Here is a 20,490-nt window from a genome sequence, read left to right as displayed (position 1 = left end):
AGACACAAGTTGTTGACTGCAGGGAATCTGTGAGCTGAAAATATATGAATCAGACCCAAGGACATGGTTCTGCTTTATTTCCAAATGTCCTGATATGTATGTATGTATGTATGATGTATGTATGTATGTATGTATGTATGTATGTATGTGTGTGTGTGCATGTGTGTGGTGTGTGTGTGTATTTGGCTTTGGTTTGGGATTTTTTGTTACCAAGTTTAGATGTGGGAGGATTTTGTGGGTATATGTGCATTCTGCATGGAAATCAATGTTTGATGTTGCTATGAAAGTTTTATTTCTTCAGTCAGGTACATGGTTTCAAGCCACAAACATTACCTCATAAATGGCACCATGGAAATGTGTCAACAAAATTCAACCAACTCACATCACGTCTTAGAATGACAGCTGCTGGTGCTCCGGCTCAGGAAGCAGGTGTGAGACCACCTACGACATCAGCTTAGAAGGCTTCCTGTCAGTAGGAAGACTCCACGAGCTTTCCCCAAGGGGCCAAATAACTCAGAAGAGATGGTAGCAACTTGGAGATAAAATGTTAATAGGTTTTCATTTGCACCAGCACTTGGGATAATGCCAGAGAAACAAATTTATTATAAAAAACCTGCCCAAACTCAAGTATTCAGCCTGAAGCTCATTATACCAGGGGCTGTTGCTGAACCACATGTATGCTTTTCTGTTTATGGACTATCAGGCTAGGAAAATCCCCAAGGATGGAGGTAGAGAGAAGCGATAGGGCTGGTTTAATCTGGTGTAGGACAGCATTTTGCATTTGTTTTTACAAGGAAGAACATGTAATATAAACGCTGTGCGTATTTGCTCCGGGGAGGATGGATTGAGTGGAAAACTGAGAGGGCCATCAGCCATGGATTGTGCTTCTCTCTCAGGGAGGTCCAGGGTTTTACTGCCTAAGCACCGTATAACTCCCTGCCAAAGGGGAAACAGCTCCACCCTACCTGCTCAAATGAACACTCCAAAAGCGAAGAACAAGTGGGGAAATAATTAGGAAATCTTTGCCCCAAATGTAGAAACAGCAGGAGGCCTCTCTGATATCTGTCACCGGACACCCCCACCTCCCTTTCAATCCCGCAGGAGGCAACCTCAGGTTCGCCATGCTGGGAAAGATATTTTGCACACCCTGTAAAAGCCTTAAAAGTTGGCTGTGTTTGCTGGTACCCAAATCCACTTGGAAGATTTTTTTTTTACATCACTGTATGCTTTCAATAGCAATTTATCTTAAAGCTCTGGTTAATTTTACAGTTTACTAAAAGTCTAAGGTTTTATGGTTCTACTGAGTTTGGGCCAGGAGTCTGTGGGGGGAAAGGGGAGCAAGCTGGCTGACTGTGCTGCTAAAAGGTAGAGCTAGAAGGGAGGAAAGAGCCTTTTTTTGCTTTATGAATTTCCCCTTGATTTTAAAGATGTCTGGATTTGAGAAGGCCACATGTTCTCTAAATAAGATTGCCTAAGACACGTCATCGCATAGTTGAGGGGGACGGAGAATGTTTTTATCATGTTGCTTAAGGCATTTCCCCCCACTGAAATTTATTTTCCATGAAATTGATATCTGAGAATAAAATGTTATAGCTTAGTCCCAAGAGAGCAAGAACCATACAGATTCAATCAGAATCATGTTACAATTATCCTGATAAAGGATGGCGGATCAAGCAAGGTGGAAGCTATGGCATTGCTATGTCAAATGCCTGCAGGGTCACCCAAAGTGAACAGATTTCAGCAGAGTTTCCAGACGAAGAACAGACAATGAGGAAAGATCCCACTCCCCACTTTGGAGCCCCTGAAAGGCTAATGTCATATTTGGTAAACTGCAAGGTGGGCAAAAAGAAGGGCCTCAATGAGATGGACAGACCCAGTGGCTGCATCCATGGGCTCAGGCATCGGAACCACTGTGAAGATGGCACCCGGAGATATTTCATTCTGTTGTGCAAAGGTTTCTTCTTCTCACTAGATTTTAAACTAATTTAGGGTGGGTAGTTAAATTCTATCACTAAATTGTGCTTATTATCTTCAGTTTCATTTTTAAGTGATATAGGCAAACTTAAAACTGTATTTGGTAGTACTACCATTTGAAAATCTAACTATTTCTTCTGAAACAGTTTACTGAAGTATAAATTACACGTATTATTTCAGTGTGTTAACTAAGTTCCAGTGTTTGGAGTTATGCATACAAACAATCATGAAGATAACGTAGGACTAAACAATATTTTTATCTGTTATACAGAAGATCACCATAATTTGGAGCTGTCTCAATGGCAACCAACAACTGTGTTGGAAATTCTGGTTAGCTTCACGAACATAAAATCCTGAGTGTTCCTACGTGGATTATACACATGAGACTATACCTACATTTTAAGAAAGTGGGAAACAAAGATATATTAATAACTAGACCACGATGATTTAAATTGTCCTCCCGATATACATGTTAGATCTTGGTTCCAAAAGACAAAGTAACTTAATCTTCCTTCACTCTAGTTCACCCTCCACTTGCTATAGGGTGAGTGACTTTTTAAAAAATCATTTTATTGGGGGCTCATACAATTCTTATCACTATCCATACATCCATCCATTGTGTCAAGTGCATATGTACATTTGCTGCCATCATCATTCTCAAACTATTTGCCTTCTACTTGAGCCCTTAATATCGACTGCTCGTTTTCCCCCTCCCTCCCCACTCCCCTACCCCAAGAACCCTTCATAATTCATAAAATATTATTGTTTTATCATATGTTACACTGTCCTACATCTCCTCCCGCTCTCTTCCCTGCTGTCCGTCCCCCAGGGAGGAGGCTATATGTAGATTCTTGTAATCAGTTTCCTCTTTCTACCCCACATTCCCTCCACCCTCCAGGCATCGCCACTCTTACCACTGGTCCTGAAAGAGTCATTGGTCCTGGATTCCCTGTGTTTCCAGTTGCTATCTGTACTTATGTACTTCCTCTGGTCTAGCCGGATATGTAAGGTAGAAATGGGATCATGAGAGGGGGGGAAGGGAAGAAGTATTTAAGAACTAGAGAAAAGCTATATGTTTCATCCTTGCTACCCTGCACCCTGACTGGTTCATCTCCTCCCCACAACCCTTCATTAAGGGGGTGTCTGGTTGGCTACTGATGGGCTTTGAGTCTCCACTTTGCACTCGCTTACATTTACATTTATATGATTTTTTGTTCCTTGATGCTTGATACCTGATCCCTTCGACAGCTCATGGTCACACAGGCTGGTGCGTTTCTTCCATGTGGACTTTGTTGCTTTCTGAACTAGATGGCCACTTGTTTATCTTTGAGGCTCTAAGACCCCAGATGCTATATCTTTTGATAGCCGGGCACCATCAGCTTTCTTCACCACATTTGCTTATGCACAAATTAGTATTCAGTGATTGTATCAGGGAGGTGGGCACCCACTGATATGATTTTCAGTTCTTTGATGTCTGATAATTGGTCCCTTCTACACCGCGTGGTCACACAGGCTGGTGTGCTTCTTCCATGTGGGCTTTGATACTTCTCATCTAGATGGCCACTTGTTTATCGTCAAGCCTTTAAGACCACAGATGCTATATCTTTTGATAGCTGGGCACCATCAGTTTTCTTCACCACATTTGCTTATGCACATATTTTTCTTCAGCAATCATGTTGGGAATGTGCATCCTGAAATGCCAATTTAATTGAACAATGTGTTCCTGCATTGAGTAAGTGCTTGAGTGGAGGCCCAATGTCCATCTGCTGCCTTAATACTAAACCTATAGATATATGCATATAGATCTGTTTCCCCACACTCTTATATAAATACATTTACATATGCACATTCCAGTCTTTAGACATCTGTAAATACCCTTTGTCACCTAGTTCTTCCCTCTATTTTCTTTTACTTTCCTTTTGTACCACTATCATGCTCAACCTTCATTTGGGTTTCAGTAATTTCTCTCTGTTGCCTTGCCCTTGCTGAATCTCTACCAGACCTCTCACACCCTGCTTGCCACTGATTTTGGATCACTTGTTGCTCCCCTGTCCCTGGGTTGGTCAGCCCCACCTCCTTACCCCCTCCTCCCTCTGTCCCGTGTGCCCCCGGAACCATTGGTCTCGTTGTTTTCTCCTCCACAGTATTCATCCAGTCTATCTTATCTAGATAGATCTGTAGAGATAATAATATGCACCAAAAATCAAGCCATAGCAAGATAGGCGATGAGTGAGAACACAGTGATGACAACAAAAAAGGAAACCAATTACCCATAGAAGAATACATTAATTAAAAGAAAAAAATTTTAAAGAAAGAAAAACCTGTAAATAGATCAAGGTCTGATTTTTGATCTCTAGGTATGGCCTTCAGTCAGGTCCAATGGGGTACCATGCTTTGGCCCCCAGAGTCTGTCCTTTGTACTCCCTTGGGGACTCTCTGCTCTGCTCTCACAGTTGCTCTGCCGCCCACTGTTAGTGGCTTGCCTCGGTGTCACAGGGTCAGTCTGGGCCAGTCCTCGCACTGAGTCTCCAGTGTTGCCCCCCCTTAGGGCCCTGGACCATCAAGGGATGGCGTGTCTCATAGTGGGATCAGCCATATTGTCCACTCTGTCCACTGGCTGTTCAGAGTGGGGATATCATCCTCCAGGCCTGATGGGCCAGGATGTGCTCCACTGTCTTTTCCTCCCCTTTCATTTGCTCCCATTTGCTCTCATCAGACATGCTCCTCTCCCCTAGCTGCAGCTTCAATGCTGTCCTCTTAAGTAAATTCTTCTAGGGTGAGGGGCAGTTGTCCATGTAGCTGGTATGGGGGGCCAAGCTCTTAGGCCCCTCCACTGGCTACCCACTCCTTGCCGGCACACTGCATTCACCTGGCACTGGCGTTATATCTGGTCCCTATTTCCCTGTGGAGACACAAACAATAACATCCCCCTGGGCGAGTGAGTGCCCTATTCCCTTATCACACATCTCTTTTTTTTTCTTTCACTTTTCCTCCCTCTACCCCTTTTTAGTTGGCTACCATATGTATCCCTGGATTTGGTCTGGTACTACCTGGACCTCACCCCTGGAGTCTTTGTATACAGTAGCTTTTTCTCTGTGCCCCTTTTACATTTACCTTTCTGTTCTCTCTCATATATATATATATATATATATATATATATATATATATATATATAATTTCACTTAGCAAAATTTCCTCCTGTTCCTCCCATGCGGCAATATGCTTCATGCGTTCATCACTGTTTTTTAGTGATGCATAGTACTCCATTGTATGTATTATGTATCACAGTTTTTAATCCATTCGTCTGTTGATGGGAATTTGGGTTGTTTCCAACTCCTTGCGATTGTGAACTGTGTTGCAATGAACATTGGAGCACAGATGTCTGGCCGGGGTTTTTTTCTTGCCTTTTCTGAGTATATGCCCAATAGAGAGATTGCTGGGTCGTATGGTAACTCGATTTCCATCTGTTTGAGAAATTGCCAAATTTCTTCTGTTCTCCTGCTTTTCCATTGAAGCTGTTTGAACTGTCTGCTGTTTATGTGTTGCTTTGGAGGAGCCTGGGGCCATCTTCCTGAGTCATAGAGCCCTGGGCTCTCTCTTTTTTTGGGGGGGGGGGGGTTTCGTATGAGTACTTCTATGATCTACCTGCTGGTAGCTGTACTGAGGGGTCAGGCTCTCACTATATCTTCCTGTGGTTTCACTCTTATCAAGGCCATCCACTATTCCATTAATTGGAATGTGTGTTAGATATTCTTCTTAAGTGACACTGGTCGGGTGGTTGTGGGCCCATTAGGGTGTCACTTCCCTGGCTGATCTTTAAGTAGGCTTCATAGTTCTTGGAGCACCTCGGCTGGCCTCTGGTGTTTTTCTCTGCAACTGTTGTGCTGAGGAGGGCGTGTGTGTACACCCTCCTTAGTGTAGAGCCCTGTAGCTGGCAGGGGAATCACCGTAGACAGAGAGATCGCCTTGGAGGTTGGGTGGATGGTCCCAGAAGTAGCGTGGAGCCCCACAAGTGGTGGTCAGGTGTTTCCCCCAGTCTCTTGTAGGGCCTCAGGATTTAGGCTTGGGGTACCCTCACTTTTTTAGGGAAGAGCCTCCTGCTATTTGGTGTGTGAAAGAGGACTGGTGTGAATTCTCCAGTAAGCTTGCCAAACCAACAAATCCTGGTGGGAGCTCCCCCAGTTGGGACTTCAGAGTTTCCCTAGGTAGAGGGGAGTGGACAAGAAGCCACTAGTGACCTGTGACAGGAAAGAAAGTGAAAGGAGAGGAAAAATAGAGAAGGAGGAAGACACAGACTGGAGCAGTAATGCCAAACAAACTGACACCCCCCCCCCTCTCTCTCACACACACACACACACACACAACTAAAATGCACAGAGTAAACAAAAGTTAAAATAGTACAAAAAAAGGATAGAAAACAACTAAAGATGAGAACTAAGTCTGCTGAGGCTGTGGTAGGAAATAGAGAAGAGCTAGAAGAAGAGGGGAAAAAGAACATGTGAATGAAGAACACAAAGAAAGAAAAAAGAGAAGCGAAAAGGAAGGAGAGCGAATTAAAAAAATAATAATCAAAGAAATAGCTGACCCCGTGCTGTGCTGTGTGTGGCACTGACTCGTCCTGTGTGCAGCACTGTCTTAGGGGTCAGGCTGCCCACTGGGAGGACAGGGTTGTCCAAGGCAGAATGCTGGGGTCTGGGAACCAGCAGTGGCATATGAAAGGAATGAGAGGGAGCAGAGAGAATCATACAAGCAGAGAGAGAAGCAAAGAGAAGAAAGACAGAAAGAGGAAAGAAAGAAAAAGAGAATAAAGAGAAAGAAAGGGAAAAAACCCAACTGTGTTCACTAAGATTGGCTGTGATGGTAAGGAGGAAGGAGAGAGAGAAGGAGGAAATAAAGAACAAAGAGATAGGTGATCCCTGGTTGCTTGGATGTGGGGCCAGAGGGGTTTAGACCCTGTCCCACAATGGCAGGTTGGTGTGCCCTTTTAATGCCAGGACCCAGTGGTGCTGGGCAAAATTTCCCCAGTTGATGAGATCACCTTAGAGGTCCGACAGAGGTTTCCTCAGCAACGCGGTGTAGATGTTTGTCCCAGCTGCCTTGTGTGGTGTACAACACTCCCATGGAGGGCAGGCTGGAGTTCCTCCTGCTATTTGGTTTGATTTGCCCTAAGCAGAGGGTAGTGACCTGGAAGCCAGTAGTGGCATATGATAGGAAAGTGTGGGTGAGAAGAGGGGAAAGAGGGGAAAAAAGAGGGTAAAAGAAAGAGAGAGAAAAAACCCAACACAAACCTAAGCTCGTTGAGACTGACTGTGGTGGGAAAGATAGAAGGACTAGTGAATAGATAAAGAAGAAATAGAGTAGTAGGTACAGAGATAACTGAGAGTAGATCACCTGTCCGTGAGGCTGGAGGAGTTCCAACTCTTCCTCGAGGTAGCAGGGTGATGTACCCATTTGGTGTAGGGTTCCACAGATGCTGTGTGGGATTACTTCAAAGGCAAGATCACACCCGTGGCCAGGCATCAGTTGAGTGTTGGAGTTCACTTGTGTGCCTGCCCTGTGCTGTATGCAGCACTATGTGTAGAATCACTGAGAGAGAAGCTGGGCTTATTGTCCTATCTAGTCTGCTGGTGCTTACTAGATCAGAGGAATTTACTATTTATTTTTTTATCCCCTTGGCCAGCTGGAATAAAATCAAGTGAAATTGTCTCCCACATTCTGCGCAGCTGCTCTGTGCTGTTTAAAGCTGACACTTGCTACAGCAGGTCTCCTTATGCAAAAAGCTTCCAGGTCCTGTGGCTGAGTTCTGGCATTCCTTAGCTAGGTTTCTTCTTATGCTGATTTATGTTAAGGGCCACCCACCTATGTGTTCCTTGGGGCTGAGCAACCAGACTTGGATTTGAATTTTAAACCAATAATATATTTTTCACCCTTTTTTAAAATTATGCTTGTGATGTGCTCCGGTTTGGGGGCTGTCAGGCTGGCTCCCAGAGGGGGAGATCCAGCTTATCAGGGGGTTGTTTCCTTCTTGGCAAATTGGAACTAAATTCGCTCCCTGAACTCCAGACTATCTGCCTATTTTCTCCCACATCGCAATCTGCATGGGCTAAATATCTGCTTTTACTTCTACTCTAAATTATGGCTACCCACCACTGCCACTCCCCAGGCTGTGATCTCAAGGCAGCGAGAGTTCCGGTGTAGGGTTCCCCTCGTGTCTGGGATTCTGTCCACTCTTGGGAGTCAGCCTGGAGAAATCGCTGCTCCCGGCAAGGGCTGGCGCAGCCGGTGCCTGCAGGCTTGCCAAAGCTAGAGCGCTTTAGAGCATTCTTGGTTTGCTTTGTGAGTGGAAATCCTACAGAGAATGGGATTCAGGAGAGACTTTGGTACCTTAGTTCTAATTTCAGGACTCCACCTCCCCGTTTCCTTTGCCTTACCTCCCAATTTTGTGTTCTGGCAGCAGGAGCTCCAAACGGGTGAGTCCTATCGGTTTGCCTGTTTTTGCCCAACCACCCAGGTGAGTGATTTTACTTAGACATATACAATAGAATTCACCTGGTTTACTGATGAGAAATATGTATGCATGCTGTCAGGAGTGAACATAATTCTTGGTAAAGTGGAGAGTCATCAAAGAAGAGGAAGAAGCTCAACAAAATAGATTGGTACAGTAGTTGTAACAAATAGACTCAATCATAAAAGCAATTGTGAGAATGGCACAGGACGGTGCTGTGTTTTGTTCTGCTGCTCATAGGGTTACTATGGGTCAGCATCCATTAGATGATCCCTAACATCAACAATAATGCAAAAGGCAGATAAAGAGAAATATTCTTGGTTTAAAAAATTGAAAATTATGTAGAGCCAAAACTACATCACTTTGGACCCTCAGTATAGTTTGAAACCTACTCAATTGAATTGATGATCTTCAATCATAATTTTAATATTATCTGCTAGCACCTAGATCAAAGTTATGCTAATGATTTTTTCTAACAGTTTTATTGAGGTATAAGTGACATACAAAGAGCAATATACGTAACCTGTGTCTGATACTCTTATATACATAAATCAAAACTCATCAAATACACAAAGTATCCTTGTGTCTTTCTTGATACATCAAATCTCTAGGCAACCACTGATACATCCATTGCTATAGAGTCAATTTAGACATCTAGCAATTCCATGGGACTGAGTAGAATTGCTCATTAGTGCTGAGGCTGTAAAGCTTTACAGGAGTAACCAGATTCATCTTTACCCACAGAACAGCAGGTGCATTGAAACTACTGACCTTGCACATTCTACAATTTGTGAATATGCCACACTTTATATCACATGCAAGTAAAATTTTGCTGAAGATCATCCAATAACAGGAGTACATTGACATTGACCTTCCAGAAATGTAGGCAGGATCAGAAAAAATGATGTGGAACAAGGGATGTTGCTGACATCAGATGGCTGAAAGGAGTGAATACCAGAAAGATGTTTCCTTGAGTTTTATGGACAATGCAAAGGCATTTAGCTACATGGACAATATCAAACAATGGAAAGCTTTGAGAAGAGCAGAAATTTCTGAGCACATCATTGTTTTTATGCAGAACTTGTACATGGATCAAGAAGAAGTTGTGTAAACAGAACAAGGGACCACCACATGATATAAAATCAGGAAAGTCTGTGTCACGATTGTATCCTCTCACAATGCTTGATCAATCTGTATGCAAAGAAAATAATCAGAGAAGTTAGATTATATGAAGAAGAATGCAGCATGAGGGTTGGAGGAGGGCTTATTAATAACTTATAATGTGCAGATAACACAACCTTGCTGAAAGTGAGGTCTTGAAGCACTTGCTGATGATGATCAAGGGTTGCTGCCTTCAGTATGGATAACATCTCAATGTAAAGAAAACAAACAAACAAAAAAAACCCACACAATGGAACCAATATGTAATATCATGATAAATTAAGAAAAGTTTCAAATTGTGGATCAATGAAGCAGTAGTGAAACGATCAAGTCATACAATGCATTGGGTAAATCTACTGCACAACATCTCTTTAAAGTTTTGAAAAATAAGGTCATTACTAGGAGGACTAAGCTGTGACTGACCCAAGTCATGGTATTTTCAATTGCTTCATATACATGTGAAAGTTGGATGTTGAATAAGGAAGACTGAAGAAGAATCAATGCACTTGAATTATGGTGTTGTAGAAGAAAATTGGAATTACCATGGACAACGCAAATAATCAACAATTCTGTCTTGGAATAAGTACAACCAGCATGCTCCTAAGAAGCATAGATAGTGTAACTCATCTCACATACTTAAGACATGTTATCAGAAAAGGCCAGTCCCAAGAGAGAGACATTATTCTTGATAGAAGGTCAGTGAAGAAGAAGACACTTGACAAGATGGATGACAGTGGCTACAACAATGGGCTCAAACATGACCATTGTGAGGATGGCACAGGACTGGGAGTGTTTGTTCTGTTGTACACAGGGTTGCTATGCATTAGAACTGACTTGAAGGCAACTAACAGCGTACAGTAATTTGTTCACTAACACTTGGGGCGTTTCCAGTTTGGGGCTATTCAAATGAGAGCTACTATAGGCACTTATGGCCAAATCTTTGTTTGGGCATAAACTTGTATTACTTTTAATGGGATGCTTAGGGGCTCAAATGACTAGGTCATATGGTAGTTATGTGGTTAATGTTCTATGAAACTATTGAGTTGCTTTCCAGGGTGGAAACCTTACATTTACCCCAGGAATGGGTGATCCTCCATTTCTTCTACCTCTCTACTAACACTTTGTGTTTTCAATCTTTTAATTTTAGTAATTCTATTAGATGTTGTCTAAGTCTGAGTACTTTAGAGAAACAAATCCACAGAAACTCATGTATAAGACAGAGTTTTATATAAAGGTTAAGTGTGCATCAAGAAAACATCCCTACCCAGTGCTGCCCAAGCCCACAAGTCCAACATTAACCCATTAACCTATATGTCCCACACCATTCCACAAAATCTTCCTCCATCTCACAAAACAGACACAATGATGCCGAGTGCAGGAGGAAAGCCAAGTCAGTGAATGTGTAAGTATCTCAGCGCTGGCAGGGGTTTCCACATGGCTGCTCCAGCACCCAGAGCTGCATCAGGGTAGGTCCATGTGGCTTCTCCTTGAGGATGTCATACAGGAAATCAGCCTTTCCAGCTGACGCAGGGTACTGGCTAAGGCAGCTGCACCCTGGTCCGACCGTCAGAAAGCAAGAGACTGAGAACTAGAAAGGCGAGGCTCACCGAGCCATTTATCCCGCCACCCTTCAATTAACCCCACATGTGTTTATTGGCCAGGTTGGCACAATAATCTAACTACCTTATCTCCTTGTGGTCTTATATTGTGTCTTATAATGATTTTGCTAATAAATAGTTAAAATGTTGCTAGCATTTGCTAATCATTTTCCTAATTAATGATGTAGGATACCTTTCATAAGTGCCATCTTTGGTGAAGTATTTGTGCAAATCTATTGTACCATTTTTAAAAGATTGATTTGTTTCTTCTTATGTATGTTTTTGCTATTTATGTATTGAGTAAGGATCCTTTTTTCAGATAAAATAATTGTAAATAATTTTGTCCACTCAGTGGCTTGTCTTTTCATCTTCTTAGCAATATTTTTTGAAACTCATCAAGCAACATCAAATAAAGACCCTCATGGCACATAGTTGACCAGGTAAGCGAGTATGTTGTTGTTAGGTGCGGTCAATTGGTTCTGAGGCATAGCAACTCTCTGTATAAGAGAACAAAGCACTTCTGGGTCTTTTGCTGTTCTCACAATTGCTACTGCGTTTGAGTCCATTATTGTGGCCAGTGTGCTAATCTATTTCATCTTTCTATTATCTTAAGCGTGATGCCCTTTTCCAGGGACTGGTCTCTCCTGGTAACATGTCCGAAGTACGTTAAACAGAGTCTTACCAACCTTGCTTCAAAGGAACATCTGATTGTACTTCATCTAAGACAGATTTGTTTGTTTTTCTGGAAGTCCACAGTACTTTGAATATTCCTTGCTAACACCATACTGCAAATGCACGAGTCCTTGTGCAATTTTTCTTACTGTCCAGCTTTCACATGCATATGAAGTGAATGAAAATCATGGCTGTCAGGCACATCTTAGTCTTCAAAGCTACATCTTTGCTCTTTTAGACTTTAAAAAGTCTTCTGAAATACATTTTTGTTTTCTTTAATACTGTTTGCAGGAGCTTTGATTGTGGAACTAAGTAAAATGAACTTTTTTACACATTGAACAATGGTCATGAATCCTTGACCATTTCATTCCTTTCTCTGTTTATCATGAGGCTGTCTATTGGTCCATTTGTGACACTTTACTTTTCTTTACACGAATGTCAATCTATACTGAAGGCTATGTTCTTTTATCTTCATCAGTAAGTACTTCAAATTCTTTTTTGTGTGTTAGTCTGGGTACATTAGAGAAACAAATCCACAGAGACTCATGTATATAAGAGAGAGTTTTATATAAAGGTTAAGTGCACATCAAGAAAACATCCCAACCCAGTGCTGCCCAAGCCCACAAGTCCAACATTAACCCATATGCCCAACACCAGTCCACAATGTCCTCCTCCATCTCACAAAAGACAAACAATGATGTCAACAGCAGGAGGAAAGCCAAATCAGTGATTGTGTAAGCATCTCAGCGCTGGCAGGGATCTCCACATTGCTGCTCCAGCACCCAGGGTTGCATCGGGGTAGGTCCATGTGGCTTCTCCTCAGGGATGTCTTGCAGAAAGTGAACCTTGTCAGCTGAAGCAGGGAACTGACTAAGGCAGCTACACCCTGTTCCAACCATCACAAAGCAAGAGACCCAAGAACTAGAAAGGCAAGGCTCACCGAGCCATTTATCCCTCCACCCTTCAATTAACCCCACATGTGGTTATTGGCCAGGTTGGCACAATAAACTTTATCCATCATTTGCTTTCAGCAAGCAAGTTTGTATCATCTGTATCACAGGTTGTTAATGAGTTTTCCTTTAATCCTAATGACATGTTGTCCATAGATCCCAATTTCTCAGCATACATATTGAAGAAATATGGTGAAAGGATACAACCGTAATACACACCTTTCCTGATTTTAATCCGTGCAATATTCAGTTGTTCTTTTGAACAACTGCCTCTTGCTTTATGTTAAAGTTTTACATGAACACAATTAAGTTCTGGAAATGAACACAATTCCCATTCTTCTGAATGTTATCCATAGTTTGCTATGATCTTCACAGTCTAATGCCTTTGCATAGTCGATAAAACACAGGTAAATATCTTTCTGGGATTCTCTACTTTCAGTTAAGCTCCATCTGTTGTCAGAAATGTTATCCCTTGATCTATGTCCACTTTTGATTCTGGCTTGAATTTCTGAGTTTCCTTTCAATGTACTACTGCAACAGTTTTTAAATTACCTTCAGCAAAATGTTACTTGCATGTCATATATTAATGATATTGTTCGATAATTTTCACATTCTATAGGGCCCCCCTATTTTGGTTGGGCACCTAGTTTTTTTCTAGTGGTTGGCCATGTATCTGTCTTCCAAATTTCCCGGAAGAGACTAAAGTGTTTCTGGTGCTGCCTCAGTTTGTAGAAACATTTCCGTTGGTGTTCTGTCAATCCCTGGATCCTTGTTTTTCCCCTTGCCTTCAGTACTTCTTGCGCATCTTTCTCAGTGTTATTGATACATGATCATATACTATCTCTTGAAATGTTTGAACATCAACTAATTATTTTTGGCCCAATGACTGTATACTCTTTTCATTTTCGTTTGATGCTCCATTAATTCTTTTGAGGCTTGGCTCTTTTTCTTCTGTTGTTTCAGTTTGAGAATGATGTCGTTTTTCCTCTTTGAGTTTCCACGTTCCTGTGTAACTGCCTTTGAAATGATCTGTTCATCTCTTTTTCTTCATTATTCCATTTGCTTTAGCTAATCTATATTAAGGGTAAATTTCAGAGACTCTTATGACACCCACTTTTGTCTTTTATTTCTTACCTTTTAAAGGACCTTTGACTTTCCTAATTTATAATGTAGTAATGTCATCGCATAACTCTCCTGACCTTTGGTTATTAGTACTGAGTACATTGGATTTGTTCCTGAGGTGGTCTCTAAATTCACGTGGAATAGACTCAAGGTCGTAGTTTGGCTCTCGTGGTTTGTTTTCATTTTCTTCAGCTTCAACTTGAAGTTGCACATGAACAGTGAAGGGTTCTTGCTGTAGACAGCAACTGGCCTTGTTCTGAATGATGATATTAAGCTTTTCCACATATCCTTCCTAAGATGTATATGATTTGAGTCCTGGATAGTCCATCTAATGAGGTCCATTTTTAGAGTTATGCTGTTGAATGAAGAAACCATCAGTCTCGCAATTTTATATCATGAGATCTCCCAGCTTTATTGTGAAGGTCCTCCTTTCCAATTACAGATCCTTATTCTTTTATCCAACTGTTCAATATCCAATTACCTATAATTATCAATGCATCTCGATTGCTTCCCTGATCAATTTCAAATGGAAGATGTTGATAGAATTCTTTAATTTGAAAACCCTATATGGAGTCATTATGCATAGGTTTAGTGGTTGACGTGTAAATTTGAATAATACTTGTTTTAACTTGACTTCCTTGCAAGAGTATAGATATTATCTTATTTTAAAAGGCATTGTATTTTAAATAGATATTGAAATGTTACTTTTGAGGAAGACACCTTTCCTCTTCAATTTGTCCTTCCTGGCGTCGTAAACCATATGACTGTCCCACTGAAAATGCCCAAGGTCTGTCCCTTTCGGCACATAGATGCCCAAGACAGAGATCTTTATGATGGCATTTTATTTCTGCCATCTTCTGATTTTCCTAGATTCATTTTTCATCTATTAAATATTCTCAAAATTAATTGATGCTTGCAGCTATTTATTATCATTTTGAGTTGTACCCTATTAGTAAATTAACATCCTGAAAGCTTTCATCCATCCAGGTCATCAAGGTTGACTGTACTTTGAGGAGACACCTCTTACCCAGTTACATCCCAGTGCCTTCCAAAAGGAGGGAAAAGGGCTTCATCTTCTAACATTGTTGGACAATGCTGTGTTCCTATTCATAAGGTTATAGTGGCTAAGCCTTCACACGTGGACATTCCATTCCTTTTACTGAGCCTGTTATTAGTCTGCAAGCTCCAGTGAAGCCTGCTCACCATGGGTGAACCTGCTGGTATTTGAAATACTAGTGTCATAGATTTCAGCAACATAACAACACACACACACACACACACCCCACAATATGACAACCTGATAGGTGGTAGATAACTGCATAGAGGGAAACAAAATTCTATCACCCCCACTTTTCGGGTAGCCTGACTCATTCCAGACTCCTGCGGTTGATATCTGAATACAGGATAGGATGTCAGTATGGCTGAGCCCTGCGTGCGAGACACTGGACAGCCTACTGGAAGGAGTGAGGAAGTCATGCCTTAAAGTAAGAGTGTAAGGATTGACACAATAAAGAAAAGATAAAGGGAGCTGGAAATCTGGTTATAAAACCAATTCGGCACAGAAAATTTTCAGGCCTGTATGTCTGTGCGTATGTGTGCATTTGAAATCTATTCCATTTTCAAAAGAGATCTTTCCAAATGAGCAGAAAAAAAGACACATTTTGCACAAAATAAGTAATTGTAAAATGTTTTTTATAAAATCTTCTATATTCCAATTCTACTACAATGAAGTTTTGTGTCAGAATCAGTCAGGAAGTAAAACATCCAACTAAAGCTGCTAAAATTTTCACATGATTTATTTTTTATTATTTTGCATTTGATATAATTTTGTTTTGATTTTCCATGGATTCCTTCTTGATGTGTGTGGACAAGTTCCTGCTGACTGCAGTCATCGTTGTCAAGAGAACGCTCCTCTGAAAGCTTTTAATTAATCTGAATAAGTAAGTTACAGAAACCGTCTTTCAGCCGGCCGAAGTCATCACATGAAGAATAATGCACAATAATTTTTTGGTTTTTAGTGGTAACTTTTTCCTTTTCTTTCCAAACTAGTCGGCAGTCTGGCAGTTTGGTTTTTGCAGTGAGTCAGAGTAGATGTGCCAGGCCATTTTGCACCATCTCATCCAGGAGTGTCACTCGGGAGAGGCCTGTGGACACCTGGAGGGATGACGTTGGAATGACAGCTCTCGGGTAAATACCAGCCCCAGTGTTGAAAGGCCAGGGAGCAAAATGCCTGGGAGGGGAAGAAGCTGCTGGTAGCAAATGCTCCACACCTGTTTCGAAACTCGAAAGAATGTAGGGATGTTATGCCTGTGTGTCTTACAGACTTCAAAAAGTTAATGGAAAAACTCTGTTATCTTCAATTCCATTACCCCCTGTGTGAACTTCCTTGTAAAGCTGTAATCTCAGAATACAGTAGATGTTCAGAATTCTAATGCCTGGCTGAGATGAGATTATTGGGAAAAAGAAAGGCAGTGCTCATGCAAGTGCTGGGAATGGTAGTCGATACATTTTTAGACTGAATCTTAAGTGATGAGGAGTGATAGTGGCTGAGTGCATCCTTTGGGAATCAAACGGTGATTTTGGGCTCCCCGAACCTCTCTTAATTCCCCTCATGACATATGTCACCTACAAAATTAAATCTGGTTTCAGCTTGTAAACTGATTGGAATATCCATCAGCTGAAACCACCTTGGGAGAGCTGAAGGTTGTTGGTCTTGAGTGACACAAAGCAGCTGGGAGTGATTGGCCGGGCATTGTGAACCATTCCCTGTTGTGGACCCGAGGCTGGTTCCCTCCTCTGACAGTTCCTATAGAAAGAACCGTCTTTGTGTGCCTTTAGCCAGCTTACATGCAGCTAAAAATGTACACACATATGCGTGCACTTTTTTCCGTCTCTTTGGAGGCATACACAAGAGGGGCATATCATCAGTGCCATGCTTAAAATGATTCCGACTTTGTTTGCATTCAATACCATGTGACTATTATCAGTAGTGGAACTAGCTTGTAGGCCTAGATCCTTCCAGCCACACCTTGCTGCCCTGTAAGATTTTGTTGTTGTTGTTCCAGTATGCCTTGTTTCTGACAGCAGGGTCAAGGAAGTTTCTGTAGCAGGAGGTTGGAGTTGTTCTGTAGTAGGCTTTGTTGACATCATTTTAAAAAATAATGACTTAATTACAAGCATGTAGAATTTCTTAGAAGAGCAAACCCATTAAATAAACCCGAACATACATCATTTTTCCTGACTTCCATGTAATTTTAATTTTAGTTCACACACCTGAAATTCTCCATTCCTAATCTCTCATTGCTCCCAAATTGGCATTCATTTTCGATTCAGGCTTTTATCATTTTTCACAAGGAATTTCATACCTTTCCAACTTGCTTTCTTTCGTATAATCTACTCCTTAGTATGCATACAAAGGGTCCCTGGTGGTACAGTGTGAAGCATTGGGGTGCCAACTGCAAGGTTGGTGGTTCAAATTGACCAGTCATTCCAAGGAAGAATGATGAGGGAATCTGTTCTCCTAAATATTTATGGTTAAATAAAGTCACTGTAAGTGGAAATAGATTCCATGGTAATACATTTTTTGCATTTGGGATATACACATAGGATTGTTTATAAAGTGACTGCTTAAACTTTGTTTTCTTCCAGGCATCCTGTAATATCTGCGGTTCCCTGAACACAAAATATACGACTATTTTATTTTTCTGGATGTATCTTTAATCTCGTCTCCACGTCTCTCATCTTGTCTGCCCGAAGAATCCGTTGCTCAATTAGCTCAAATGTCTCCAATTCCTTGAAACCTTCCCTGACTCTCCCGGGCTCTCTCCTCCATGTCTTGGAATTTTGTTTATTCTAATCACATCTTCTAATGATTTGCTAGCTGCCCACTGATGCCGCTTTCTTTGGGCACTTTGAAGACAAGCATGAAGTGTGTTCCTCTTTGCCGTCCTGTAGCCTAGCATAACCCATGGCAGAAAGGAAGTTCGTAAAGAGAAAATGTTGTGTGTGGTTCTCAAAGGCCTTAAGTGAGTACCGCTGTTATCTCGGAGAAGTCTTTTACTGCGTCTGTGATGTGTCTTCAGGGGAGCTGTTTGAACCCAACTGGGAACTTGACAATTGTCTGCGATATTTGCATAACTCAGCGCTTCGGAATGTGCACAGCTCCTTTCAGTGACTCAGGGGGCCAGAGGCTTAAATTGCGTCTACGACCATGCTGAGGATTTCAATCAGAATTCTCTTCTGAGTGCGTTCCAGACCCTGACCTGGGTTATCAAGTATCCATGTCTGCTTTCACACGTCTCCGACCCCCCACATCTCCTCCCAGTGCCCACAAAGAATAAAAGGTACTTAGAAGTTCAAGCATCAACTAGTGAATGCTATCTTCTGTAAGGCCCACACCCCTTGTTCTTCCATATTCAATGATGTTCTCCCTTAATGATATGGCAAATGTATTCTCGTTCCTCTCGTTTCATAGGTGTCCCACCTCAGGGACCTCCATTTTATTCTCCAGGGTGACTGAAAAGAGCCCTGGTCTGTTTCGGCTCTTCCTGACACCTGATTTCTGCAATGCGATTCAGTAATTTGACTGACTCTGCATTCATCCTAAATAAAGTTGGTCTCGGTTCTCTACCACCTCCAGAACAGAGCCCAGACTCTCCAGACGGGCCCCAAGGCTCCATGTGGTGTGCTGGCTGCTTCCTCTTCTGGCTTCAGCGAGCTACCTCATCTTTTCCCCAGAGCATAAGCAAGCCATAATGGATTGCTGACATTTCTCACTCAAATGACACATGTGTGTTATTTTTCTTCACATTTCTTAAGTATAATGGTCTCTTACTTCCATCCATACTGTCACCCTAAGTATTTCCTACTTATTTCTTTGTCCTTAACTTACACATTCTATCCTCTGAAAGAATTTCTTTTCCTTCTAATGATAGCTTAACTACCGCCATCCTTAAGTGCCCAGCATCTATTATGATTCTGACCCTGACTCATGCGGTGGGCTCATTTGTATTTGCCTCCCTCATGGCTCTGTGAAGATTATTAATTAGGTTACAGCTTATTCATTGTTATAATCTTAGTTTTTAACGGAGGGTCTGGCTACAGTGGTACCTGCACAAGCTTTGTAATTTTTTTCAGAAGTATTTTTGTTTAAACAAATAATTGTCAAGACCGAGCTTCATACATACATTGAGCAATTTGTAAATTTTATGGACAATAGTTCTGGCAAAATTCTTTATATCCAGCATAATCTTGACATTTGTTTCTATCCAGGTATTAAGAGTATTTAAAAAATACTCATATATTCTCCATTCTGATCGTCATCTGTTTGCTTATGAAGGGTGGGAGAGCCAGTCCATCGAATTAGGAGTAAAAGAGCTGATGGTGTGTAGCCTGGCACTACAACATCTGAACTTATGAAGGGAAAACCTTGTCTTGGGCACTGCCAATTAAAATTGTGGTAAAGCAAAAATATATCTTCTATGGATATCTTCTATGGATATCTTCTTTGTATATCTTCTATGGCAGAAGCAAACCTTGAGCTTAAAACAAAGACAATTAAAAAAAATCATTTTATTGGGAGCTTGTACAACTCTTCTCACAATCCATTCATCCATCCATTGTGTGTCAAGCACATTTGTACATCTGTTGTCATCATCATTCTCAAAATATTTGCTTTCTACTTGAGTCCTTGGTATCAGCTCCTCATTTTTCCCCTCGCTCCCTGCTCCCCACTCCCTCATGAACCCTTGATAATTTATAAATGATTGTTTTGTTATATCTTACACTGTCCGATGTCTCCCTTGATCCACTTTTCTGTTGTCCGTCCCCCAGAGAGGACCTTCCCTCCAACCTCCCCATACCGCCACTCTCACTACTGGTCCTGAGAGGGTCATCTGTCCTGAATTCCCTGTGTTTCCAGTTCCTATCTGTACCAGTGTACATCCTCTGGTCTAGTGAGATCTTTAAGGTGTAATTGGGATCATGATAGTGGGGGGGGGGTGAGGAGTGGAGGAGTGGGGGGAGGGGAAGGAGGAAGCATTTAAGAACTAAAGGAAAGGTGTATGTTTCAGCGTTGCTACATTCTACCTTGACTGGCTCGTCTCCTCCCCCCCCACCCTTCTGTAAGGGGATGTCCAGTTGCCTACAGATGGGCTTTGGGTTCTCAATCTGCACTGCCTCTCATTCACAATGATATGGTTTTTTGTTCTTTGATACCTGATCCCTTTGACACTTTGTGGTCACACAGGCTGGTGTGCTTCTTCCATGTGGGCTTTGTTGCCTCTGAGCTAAAGATGATCTTAACAGAAGATCTTAAAGAACAAAAGGTTTCAGGAAAGTTTATGTAGATAGAGTAATAACTATAACTTTCTTGTCCTAAATTACTACTGAGGGTAAAATTTACTTCTAATTCTCAATCCATGCATGGATGATCTCATTTAAAAGGTGTTGAAAGTCAGGTATTATTATCTACATTGAACTTCTTTTCAGAGTTTCTACTTGAGGTACA

The sequence above is a fragment of the Tenrec ecaudatus genome, chromosome 6 (assembly GCF_050624435.1).
Source record: "Tenrec ecaudatus isolate mTenEca1 chromosome 6, mTenEca1.hap1, whole genome shotgun sequence".
Lineage (NCBI taxonomy): Eukaryota > Metazoa > Chordata > Mammalia > Afrosoricida > Tenrecidae > Tenrec > Tenrec ecaudatus.
The sequence above is the reverse complement of the archived record's forward strand: the minus strand, read 5'-3'. Positions refer to the sequence as shown.